This window comes from Rhinopithecus bieti, unplaced genomic scaffold, assembly GCF_001698545.2.
Source record: "Rhinopithecus bieti isolate Rb0 unplaced genomic scaffold, ASM169854v2 scaffold_41114, whole genome shotgun sequence".
NCBI lineage: Eukaryota > Metazoa > Chordata > Mammalia > Primates > Cercopithecidae > Rhinopithecus > Rhinopithecus bieti.
The window spans coordinates 199632-211796 of record NW_016817363.1 but is presented as its reverse complement, the minus strand read 5'-3'; the positions used below and the strand labels follow the sequence as shown (position 1 = coordinate 211796).

The window sequence follows — 12165 nt, the reverse complement described above, 5'->3', positions numbered from 1 at the left end:
ATATATATATATATATATATATATATATGCTGAAAACATAATGCACACACACAAATGTACATATATATATTTGTGAATTATTGTCACAAAGGAAATCCTGGATAGTCAGAGACTTTAAATGTCTGAAGACTAGGAATGTATAAGAGAAGAGATGAGGCTTTGTCACACAGACCTGAGGTAAAGCTCAGCGCTACTACAGGAAATACTTGTCTTTTATATTAGTTTTAAAGATTAAATGGCCTTGTTATCAGCATAATCATCCTAACATTGGACATTGGACCTCCTCCTTTTGTGATTCCTAGCCCTTTTTTTTCTTTTCTTTTCTTTTTTTTTTTTTGTTTTGTTTTGTTTTGTTTTGAGACAGAATCTCACTCTGTCACCCAGGCTGGAGTGCAATGGTGCGATCTTGGCTCACTGCAACCTCCAGTTCCTGGGTTCAAGCGATTCTCCTGCTTCAGACTCCTGAGTAGCTGGGATTACAGGCGTGTGCCACCATGCCTGGCTAATTATTGTATTTTTAGTAGAAATGGGGTTTGATCATGTTGGCCAGACTGGTCTCAAGTTCCTGACCTCAGGTGATCCACCTGCCTTGGCCTCCCAAAGTGCTGGGATTACAGGCATGAGCCACCGAACCTGGCCACTATCTTTTTCCTGAACTACACATTTGTTTTTTTGACAAATCAGATTTCAGACTTTTGTTCTGGACCAAACTTAGAAGAAACAGGTGGTACTGTTTCAGAAAAATGGTGTCAGTACAAGCTAATGATTTCAAATTGTTAATAATTTAATACAGTAGTGAAATGTTAAAATATGTACCAATTAATATGCACCAAGCCTAATAGAGAACAGACACTCACCAAACTGTAGCTAAATTCCTAATCTAGAACAAACTTACCAGTCAGACCAGGTTTTATAAAAAATAAAATATCTCCTACCTATGGAAATAATTACATTACAGATTTTACAACTGGCGTGTTTTTGTTTTTGTTTGTTTTTTTGTTTTTTTTAAAGTACAAGAATTTAGGTTTTTACCTAAAAAACAACAGTCCTTTCCACTTAGTTCTATTTGAAGGGAGTGTGTGGGGATTGGGGGAGAAGGAAAAGCGAAGGGGAAAAAACGGTCTTGAGAACATCTACAAACTCCTGGATATTTAGAGCTGAAAGAAAAAGAACCTTGTAATGTACCTTCTCGCATTTAGTCCTGTTATTGTAGTGCTGTGATGTGGCACTTAATGCTCTAGGGGACCTAGAGCAAGTGTTACAAATGCAACCAAAAGTCTTATGAAAATGAGCCTCTTAACAGTGTGTGAGCTGGTCTGCAATGGCCTCAGGAAATCCCCCCAGCTATTCACGTCCTTTTTATCCACTACATTCTCTGACTCAAAGGGAAACCTCCCTTCACCTCCTTGACCAGAATTGAGCAGACATTGATTTGGTTACCTAGAGCTTTATTTATTCATTTATTAGTCTTCGTCATTTGTATTCCACTAGAACAAAAGAATATATCTTTTCTTTGCATTAATCTAAGTTTAAAGATGTGCAAATGTGTTTGTGGGAGAATGCATATTTATGTTTATGTAATTTTTTGGGTAACTAGCTTTAATTTAAAATATTTTCTGTCAAAACTGTAGTACATAGAGCCTCCCCATCACCACCATCATGCAGAATGACTATACTTGACACACGAGCTGAATTCCTAAAATGGTTTCACATAAAGTGTGCCTTTTAAAAGAGAATCATGTTTTTCTATTCACTTCTATGATTAGGTTAAGTATCACATAGGAAAAATAAGTGGCCCAATGCATATGGTTTTTTTAAAAAATTAAGAATCACAACTTTCACCTCAGTGATAATGATGCATTTATCTATGGACACTTTATGTGCATAAATTGCCCCCCAAGAAAAGCCAATAAAAAATGAATATAATTAAACAGCAGATAGTTTGAAAGCAAGTGCTACTTGTAAACCACTGTACTGAAGGCAGCGGGAAATTTGGAGACGTGTAAATCAGGAATTGTCCTCAGGGAGCATATAGTCTAGTTAAGGATGCATAGCAGAAAAGATAGAATTGTATACACAAGTAAAGATTCAAATAGCAATTCAATATATTCAGAGATATTCTTTCCACAATTATATTAATGATTTATGTTGAAATTATACCACATAGTTAATTTCCCTTCCATTTTAGAGGACTTACTGAGTACCACATACTATGACAACTATCTAAATAGCAGCAATGCATTATGAGCTCTTCACTGAATTCAACTTAAGCGAAATTCAATTTTGTTTAAACAAAGTTTGGGCAATTCAAGCAATAATACTTTGTTTTGTGGTAGACTACATGTTCCTGTTCTTTTAAATGTTGATGTGCAGTAGCTTTGTTACAGATTTCCTTCAGGAATGCTTGTTGAACTACTGGACATTTCTAAGTAGATTTTTTATATTAGGCAATCAAGAAATAGCCTTTGAAGATATTTTCACTCCCTCAACACCAGCTTTGGATGCTGTGTTTTTTCCAGTTTTATAGTACTTAATTTGTTCTTACTCAGGGAATATGTTCAAAGTTGAGTTGGCCAGAATGGAAACATTGTAAATTCTACAGCAGTGTGTATTTCATGTATAAACTAATCATGATCAAAATGGAGATCCTGTAGGGACCTAAAGGAAATTAACATCGTTAGTTACCACCTTAGCTGTAACCTGACAAAGGGATGTAAGTTCAGAGGGAAACCTTGGAGGCATGTACAACTTAGATGTCTAAAAATATTCAAGCTACCATACCCAATATATCTGTATATATCTTTACTCTCCTGCTAAAGAGTAAATAATAACATCAGTAACACCAACCAAATGAGATTATTAGTTTACAAAGCATTTTGGATACATCATCCATTTTGATCTTCAGAATAATTTGTAAGATTGATAAGGCACATATTATTCATATTTTACAAATGAAAAAATCTATGAAATTTTAAAGGACAGATGACTTGCTTAAGGACACAGAGCTCTTAAAAGGTACAGCTGCATCTCCTGATGCACCAGTGTGACTGGCTCAGAGGAAACAGCAACCCAAACAGAATCTTTGCTACACAACTGTCCTGCAAGGCACAGGGGGGTTGCCAAAAGGTGATGTGCAGACATGAGTCTTCAGAGGAAGGATGAGCCCTCAGGCCAAAAGTCATATATCAGTATGATTTCACCAAAGAAGGAAAAGAGATTGTTCTCTTTGATGAGGTGGTTTTCTCCACATATATAGAGCTGTTGAGAAATACTGCAAATTTTCATTACTCAGAGGTTAGATAAAATTCTGATGATTTTCCATGAAAATCATAGTTGTGTCTAATCTGGTTGCATCTGAGTTGTTTTCAACCTACTCAGAGTTTAGACTTGAACATCTACAAAGATCTCAGTCCAGATCAGGACCATCCTTCCCACCTACCAGGATATAAATATTTTCTATTGAAAAAATACATGACTATAATCAATTGTTGAGTGAGCTCCCTGGAGCTTCTTACTTATTTGAGAATATGGTATGGAAATGAAAGAGATCATGGGCCACTTTACACTGAGTGTCAGTGGAAACTGATAAAGAATTGTGGTTCTGAATCCCACAAGCCATAGACTTTCACTGGCATACAGAATTCAAAGCTGTCACTAAATTCTGCTGCCTGATAAATAGAAAGGTAGATTTTCAAATCAAGAAATTTAGCACTTGGTTCTAGAGACTAATAATGCCAGCAGATCCTCCATTCAGTATCACACCCTTTAAACATCTACAGACTTCCAGCCTTTAGTTTAGCCTGGAGAATGGGACATCTGGAGCTTCTTGAACTTTTTTTCCATATTACTACCTGGGAGCCCTAGTTAATATTAAATATCAAGGCAATATCACCAACAATGTCATCCCAGGATCCTTGCAATCCAAATTGATATTTCTTCTATAATAATAACCCTGAGGTTGTAAAGTGTTTTCATATGCATGATCTTGTTAACGCCTACATTAACTTTTCGCATATAGCAATTTCTTATTATTAATTATTATTATTTCCGTCTTACAGATGAGGAGACAAATAGACTAAGAACATAACCTGAAGTCACATAGCTGGCAAATGACAGAGTCACCATGGCACCTGGATTAGCAGGTGATCTCACTCAGAGTCCAATGTGTTTTTTCATTAGCCTTGATGAACCTCACAGATTTGTCCTATGACAGTTGTTCTCAGCTAGGCTTTAGAATTACCTGAAGGGCTTGTTAAAATATACACACTCAGACATCCACCTCTGAGCATCTGATTCAGCAGGTCTAGAATAAGACACAAGAAGTTACGTTTCTAACAAGTTTCTAGGCAGTGCTGATGTTGCTGGCCCAAGGACTACTCTTTTAGGAGCACTATCCTATAGAATGTATGCAGTAACTGAATGGCAATGACACACTAAAGCAAAAGAGTCTTATTAGAATAAAGTTTGAATAGGGGCTGGGTGCAGTGGCTCACACTTGTAATCTAGCACTTTGGGAGGCCCAAGTGGGAAGATCATTTGAGGTCAGGAGTTTGAGACCAGCCTGAGCAACATAGCAAAACCTCATCTCTACAAAAATGTAAAAATTAGCCTGCCATGGTGGCACACACCTGTGGTCACACCCAGGTACTCAAGATGCTGAGGCTGGAGGATCCCTTGAGCCCAGGTGGTTGAGGTTGCAGTGAGCTGTGATCACACCACTGCACTCCAGCCTCGGTGACAGAGCAAGACCCTGTCTCCAAAAAAAAAAAGCAGGGGAGGTTGTTTTGTTTTTTTGCCTAGGCTGCCTCATGCTTCTTTTTTGTGACCTCTGTTAAGAAAGCTTAGAAAAAAGTGTGGGGTGGGGGTCTAGCAAGAGCGCACTCACTTCTGAATGAGTTTAGGTCTCTGGCACTCAAGAAATGGGCACTGAAACCCGTCTCTTTGCTTCTAACTAGAGCTACTGTTGTAGATTAACTTGGAGATACAATTGCCAAACCACCAGTAAAGAGTTACTATAATACAGGACGTAGGCAAATGTGATTAGATGGATCTGCAGCCAACTGATCAATTAACCAACAAGCATTAGATTGATTGGTTTACGTCAACTTAGAAGGAAGCTCTTAGTGTCAGGAGAAAAGACTCTCCTTGACTTATCCTAGTCAATATTTTTCTGAAGACTGGTAAGGGTTCTTGTATCACAAGCTCAGTTTGAACCAGTAAGGTAATATATCTGCTAAAATAATTCTTTTAAAGGGCTAAGAAATACTTCAGCTGTGTTGAAAGATTATGTCCAGATCAAGGTAGCTGACGGTCCCTATGTTAATTTCTTATGGCTGTTATAACAAATTATCACAAGCTTGGTGGTTTAAAACAATGCAAATGTATTCTCTTACAGTTCTGAAACCAGAAGTCTCAAATCAGTTTCACTGTACTAAAGTAAAGATGTTGGGAGGGCTGGTTCCTTTTAGCGGCTATAAAGGATAATCCATTTCTTTGCCTTTTCTATCTTTTGGAGGACCCTGCACTCCTTGGTGCATGACCCCTTCTTCAAATAACTCCAACCTCTTGTTTCTGTCATCACATCTCCTACTACTACTCTGATCCTCCTGCCTCTCTCTTATACGAACTTTTGTGATTACAGTTAGAGTCCACCTAGAAAATCCAGGATAATCTCCTCATTTTAATAGCCTTAATTTAATCATATTTGCAAGACCCCTTTGCCATGTAAGGTACCATTCAAAGGTTCTGGGGATTAGGACATGGATATCTTTTGGGGGGGCCATTCTTCAACCTACTATAGTTCCTTTGTGGTGTGTTTATCAGACTACATTAGGAATATTGTACCCCTTTCTCAGCACCAGGATTTAAGAGTGCCTTCACTAAAATATGTCCAAAAGAGAGGGAATCTGGAGTCAAGAGTATAAAAACCATCTTTCAAAGTATGAGTGAGAAGAGTGTGGAACCAGGGACAGACAGACTGGGTTCCAGCACTAGTTCACTGCTACCAAGTTTTTTACCTTAAGCTTGTCAGATAAAATCTCTCTGCCACTCAGCTCTTCTCTGTAAACTGAGAGAACCAGAGAGTTTCCTAAATACCTTCTGCATCTATAAAATCTGTCAGGCTGTTTCTAAATGGCATGTAAAAACCAAGTGCTTACTATCTCTAATATTCAAGATAAATCTTGTCCACTTTTCTTTTGAATTCAAAATTCACTTAAAATTTGAATTTAGAACGTGTTTTCTAAGTACTTCTTGCTATAAAAATAGTGGCGATACTATGAAAATAACCAAAACAAGTGCTTTTCACTAGCTAATTCTTAAATACTATACCCTCAGATATTATTTTCCAAACATCGAATCACTAATCTTAGGATAAAGTATGCCCCTTTTACGTGTTGAAAACTTGACACACAGGAAAATTTGTATTTACACACGAAGAACAAAGAGATTAAAATTTGTTGCTTCCAGCTTTTCTGGGAGATCATCTACCACCATGGCAGGTGTGGTGCTGGACAATACATTAAATATACCAGGTAGAATGGAAAGACCTTGGCTTGGAAGAGCTCAGTCTCAAGGAGTGAGTAACTAACTGGAGGGTAGTCACTGAGAGACTGCTATCATTATTACAGGGGTCCAAAAGGTGAGAAAGGGCTGTTTTATATATTTGCTGTGGCTTGTTCTCAGATAAGAGCATGGGACTTGACCACTGGTTCTGAAAAGGAAATACGGACTAGTTGGATACAAATCTCTCTATAGCTTGAGAGTCATCTTATGAACACCAGCTTTAAATGATATTTTACAGAGGGCTACAAAAAATAATTTGGAGAAAGTTTATAAGGAGGAAGTGTTCGAGAGCTGAATCAGAAAAGATGCTTGAAAGTAAATCAAATTATGAGATATATTGAAATATGCCTTTTATTATTATGTGCAGAGTATGCATGGAATTTTGAACTAAAAGCTGAAGAAGCAAAGATCTAGAAACCTTCATGCATAGTAAATAAATTAACCCTTTATTCTCTTATTTTCTGTACTCCCTATATTTGATGACTTATGCATACAAATGTACACTAAAAAGACCTAATAAACTATGCTCTACCATGGTTGCATTTACCTGTTTGTGCACATGTTTTAAGCGTATTTTTCTGGGAGTGTTTCTTTAGTATCATGTAGAAACAGTATTTCAAAGGCCAAGAATTCTTTGGAAAAGGAGAGGGGCTGTGTCTGTTTATGACCGTCCAACTTTCCTAAGCTTATTAAATTAGGATGTGTTGTCCCTTTCTTCTATATTTGAAGATTATTCTAGTAATATGTTTGGAGATTAAAAAAAAAGCTGCCAAATAAGGCAGGGCTAATAAATGGGTTAATAACTCATTGAAAACCCATACGTTCAGTATGCTCTACCACTCAGGACTTAGTCTCATTTTCTACTCCAAAATATCAGAGTTTTCATTGGTATTTTTTTTATATTGGAAACTACATAGTATAAGAAAATCAGCTTATCATGAGCAGGTCATCAGCTCTGGAAATATCTGCCCATGAGAAAAAAATGTAATTGGAATTCTGTCACCAAGGAAATGTTTTAAAATCTGTTTATTTCATTGCCAAACAAAAGCTTCAAAGAGTTATCTTTGTTTTGCAATGACTTTAATTCTTTTGCCCATTCATTTATTAGATAGCTACTATACACTGATCATTTAGAAAAAAAAAAAGCACCCTCAATGATTATGCAAACCTTAAATATAACTATATGTTTGTGTATATTCATATGCTTTTTTAAAGAGCACATTTGTGACAGGAAGTGAAGAATGGCATAGTCAGGGGAAAATTAAAGAGACACGATGTAATTATCCGAACTGGAATTAAGCCAATTAATAACCCTTGTGCTAACACTACCCTCAAAGTGCTGAAAATGCCGTCAGATATTTAAATGCCCTGGGTGGTCATGGTCAGCAATCTTCCCTTCATCCATTTTCAACACCGTGCAGGGACATGGCTCACCCTGGTTTCTGACAAAGGACTACACCTGAAGTGAGCTACAGAAGAAGGACAGATTCTATAATTCGAAAACAAGATTCTCTCAAGTGGTTGTGCACAGATTATTACTGATCTCCAATGAAATAAAAATTCTAGTGTTTTTTTCATCTGCTCATTCATTCAACACACATTGACTGAATACCTACTGTGTGCCAGTATAGTACTGTGGCTGAGAATGCAGGCTTTAAAGTCATATTGCCTGGATTTAATTCCCAGCTCCTCACTTACTAGGCATGTGATCTTGAGGAAGTTATACAATCTTTCTATACCTCAGCTTTCTTATCTATGAAATGCAGATATTGGTAGTACCTCATTCATAGGGTTCTTGTGATGCTAAAGTATGATTTTAAAATGTAAAGTGCTTAGCAGAGTGCTTAGAGCAGACCAATTAGTAATATGTTGGCCATCATTATTATTATGAGCCAGGAAATATAGTAAAATCTGGGAACAAAGAAATAACACAACCCCAGATGACCTAACATCCTTGAAGTTTAGATTTTAGGAATTTAGTTCTAAACTTTATCATCTCTACTGCCAGTACTTTCTAGTAGAGGTCTATATATTAGATCCTTGCTTTGCTATATGCTTTCATGTCGTGAACCTACATGCTTTGAATATAGCACACTCAGCACATCCATAATAACAGTTTTGTTTACACCCTCAAGATACGCCTTCCTCCATGATAACTACCATGTAATGACTAGCTGTGTACTTTATATATGTTTGCTCATTTCATCCTTAAGACAACCCAATGGAACCAATATCATCACCTTTTACAGAAAGGAAAACTGAGGCTCTCAGAGTAGCTGTGACTTTTGCAGTGTTGTATATAAATGTGTGTTTGCTCCAACGCTCTTGTTCTTTTTTCTCCCTTCACCAACGCACATTTACTAAGCACTCCACGGCTTTCTTCTGGGCTCTTGCCTATCAGGTACTTTGGGGCTTGCCAAAGGATCTGCCATTATCAAAATCACTGATTCCTTCCCCCTTTCCACATCAATCGACTGTAGGCCATGTGTTTTAGGCATGGCATAGCAGCCATTGTCGAAGAGGTTGGTGTGCAAATAAATTTAAATTACTCTGGCTATGACTTCTCAGATTACTTGTCTCTGAGTGGGCTCCCAGGTGCCTGACATTTCTTTCGGTTTTCTTCTTTCTCCCTAATGTTGCTGAAGCATGACTGAGAAATAGTTTTCGCTTTCATACACACCCTGAGTCTTGTTTTAGGGCAAGAAACTTAATCTCTCCAGTAACATCTGATGGCACTGTTCTCTTCATAAACACCTCTTTCGCCATTTAAAAACTAGACCTTCAGTTACCCATTGTCGAAAGGGAATCCTTACTGAACATGATCATATGTGTCCTCAAAAAGATACCATCACTTTCGTGGGCAGGAAAGATAGTTTCCCCTTTTTAATAGCTCATTTTCAATTGAAATATATCGGAAGAGTTGTACACACCTAATTCTCCAGGTGGAAAATCTCATCAGTGCTTTAAAACGACGTAGTATGCTGAAAGACTCAATCTCTTTCACCCACAATGTGCCTGTGTTTTAGAAGTGAGGTGTATGAGAAAAACCACATCTTCTCACATGGTGATATATAGCAGATGATGTTCATAGAGCGAATTGTAAATTCAGGGTGAGGTCTTTGTAGATCAATCCACTAGCCTTCATTAGCTTGAAAATGTGATACAAGTTATATCTTGCTGAGACGAGGCCTCTACAATATTATATTTTTCTGCTTTTCTCCAAGAATGAATTAAAGACTTAAATCCCTTTTTCCTAGCGTTCAAAATGGTCTCTCTCTCTCTATGTGTGTGTGTGTATATATATACGTGTGTGTATATATACACACACATACAGAAACACACATATATAAAGTGGAAATATATTTATGTATGTAATTATATTTCCATTTGGCTATTTAAACATTTTGAAAAATTAGAGGTTTGTGCACTAACTATATATATAGGTGGAGTAATCTTATTTGGGAGGCAAGGGTGATTTTCATACCTGTTGGGCCAGATCTTCAAAGAATACTCTAGGTTAGCTGGCCTGGTGGGCTCCTGGAGTCCTGGTGTCTAGTGTCGACTCTTGGGCCTCAGTTTCCTCTCTGCTAAATTAGGAGGGGCAGAGATTGATCTCTGGGGCTTTTTCTAGCTCTGTATTCTCTGGGTCTGCAAATCGCCCTCAGTGTCTGCCATAGTCTGCCTTGCCAGCTCTGTTTGTCACAAAGATTAATCCATTTTAACTGTACCTTGGAGTGCACCCGGGAGAGGAGGATGGATGGATTGTTTTGCACCTAATATTGCATCAGAACTTTTGCCTTTTTAGATGAGATCGTGCCGTGCCTAAAATCTGTCTGCCTGTCTGCCCACTGACTTTGTCTGTGCTGATCTCTTGCCACGGTGCCTCTTCTTCCAGCATCCATCTCCCTCCAAGATCTAGATTCGGCATCCGACTGTACCTGTCTTGTTCTCTGCAGCATCTGTCTGCTACACTCCTAGACCATCGTTAATAAACTTTAATACATTACACGAAAACCCCTAATATGCTGGCACCTGCACATAAATATCTATGGTTCATAAAACTAGGGGAGAAAACTCCATTTTTTAAAGACCTCTATCTAGTGCCATTTGTATTTGCACTTTTTGTTTAGTTGTAAGTTTTAATAGTTCCCCCTTTGAGGATTTGTCAGTACGAGCAGTATTGCTTATCAGAACACACCAACAGTCTTTTTGTAATATTCGCTTTTCCCCTTTGGTTCAGCCGAGCCTGCTGACAGATCATTCAAATTCAATTGTTTTATGTCTAAGCCGAACAGCTAATTAAAGTAGGGATGATTAACCTGACTGGCAGTGCCGCTCTCCCTCTCGCGCTCTCTCTCCTTCTCCTTTTCTCTCTCTCTCCCTCCTGTTCCAATCAGTCTTTTTCTCACACACTCTCTCTCTCCCCGTCTCTCCTCTCTCTCCCTCTCTCTCTCCCTCTCTCTCTCTTCCCCCTCTCTCTTCCTCTCTCTCTCTCAGTCTCTCTCTCCCTCCCTCGGTTGGTGTCTCTCTCTCTCTCTCTCTCTCTCTCTCTCTCTCTCTCTCTCTCTCTGTCTCTTGCTCTACTGTTTTTTTTTCCTCTCTCTCTCTCCTAAACGTGGTCTGCTTGCTGATGGCAGAATGGCACTCGGAGATTTGTGCATTGTGTCTGGTTTCCTACGGGCAGGCTGACCCAGTGCCTCCAGGGACTTATCAATAGACCACTCAGAAGAGACACAGACAGGAGAGAGGAGGAGGGGTGGGGGGAGAGAGAGAGAATCAATATCAAGAATAGAAGGAGCTCCGAAGCCATTTTTTTTTTAAAGAAGTATCGGGACTTGGGAGAGGGTGACAAAGAAGGTTTTTCAAAGAGGCAGTGGAGGAGGTTCTAATAAATTTGGAAGGAAACAGTTCCCTGTCTTGGGAAAAGGAGAACTCCTGACTGATTAGCATTCACACCAGGTATGAGATGTTCGCTACCCCTTATCACTGTGTCGCAACGGAGATGGAAAAGCCTTTTTTTTTTTTTAGGAGACCGAGGGAGCATGTATTTTGCTGTGTTTGTTGTTGGGGGGTAAGAGGGGCGGCGTGAGAAGCTGTGGGCATTTGTGTATGAGAGCAGAAAGAATGGAAGCAGTACAACGGGGGGTGGGAAAGAGTATGGAGTATGTTACCGTCTTCCCTGTCTTTGTGCACCCCTGGGGGGTTACCCAAGTTCATTTCTAGCAGGTGGATTTAGATGGGAGTTACTTAACGCTTGACCGCCAGTTTTGAAAAAAAAAGAAAAAGAAAAAAACGCTGCTTCCTATGTCTATTAAAGGAAGCTCCAATTTCTCTCTCTCTCTCTCTCTGTCTCTCTCTCTCTCTCTCTCTCTCTCCTCCCCTCTCTCTCTTCCTCTCTCTCTGCCCCCCCATTCCCTCTTCCCCTCTCTCCCTCTCCCTCTCTCTTCTTTTTTTCCTCTTCTAACCAGACAGCGGGAGGGTTTCTGGCTCCCAGCCAGCCCAAAAGCCTCTAAGTGTTTTGCACTTGTTTCAGGGAGTAGCTGCCCGGGGATTTTTCAGCATTTTCACTAGAGAACAAAGAGTTCTTTACAAAGGGAAGGG

The 12165-nt window shown here is 38.9% G+C and overlaps 1 protein-coding gene across 2 annotated transcripts in view; it reads left to right on the top strand.

Moving 5' to 3' along the window:
* Positions 1-12165, top strand: part of ZBTB20 (zinc finger and BTB domain containing 20) — an 804541-nt gene that overhangs the window by 671522 nt on the left and 120854 nt on the right. The window contains exon 7 of one of the 2 annotated variants that reach the window (XM_017855966.1): positions 4059-4142. The exons of the other annotated variant lie outside the window; for it this stretch is intronic. The gene's annotated coding sequence lies outside the window, so the exon portion shown is untranslated. The remainder of the gene's footprint in view (positions 1-4058; positions 4143-12165) is intronic. 2 annotated transcript variants of the gene reach the window in all.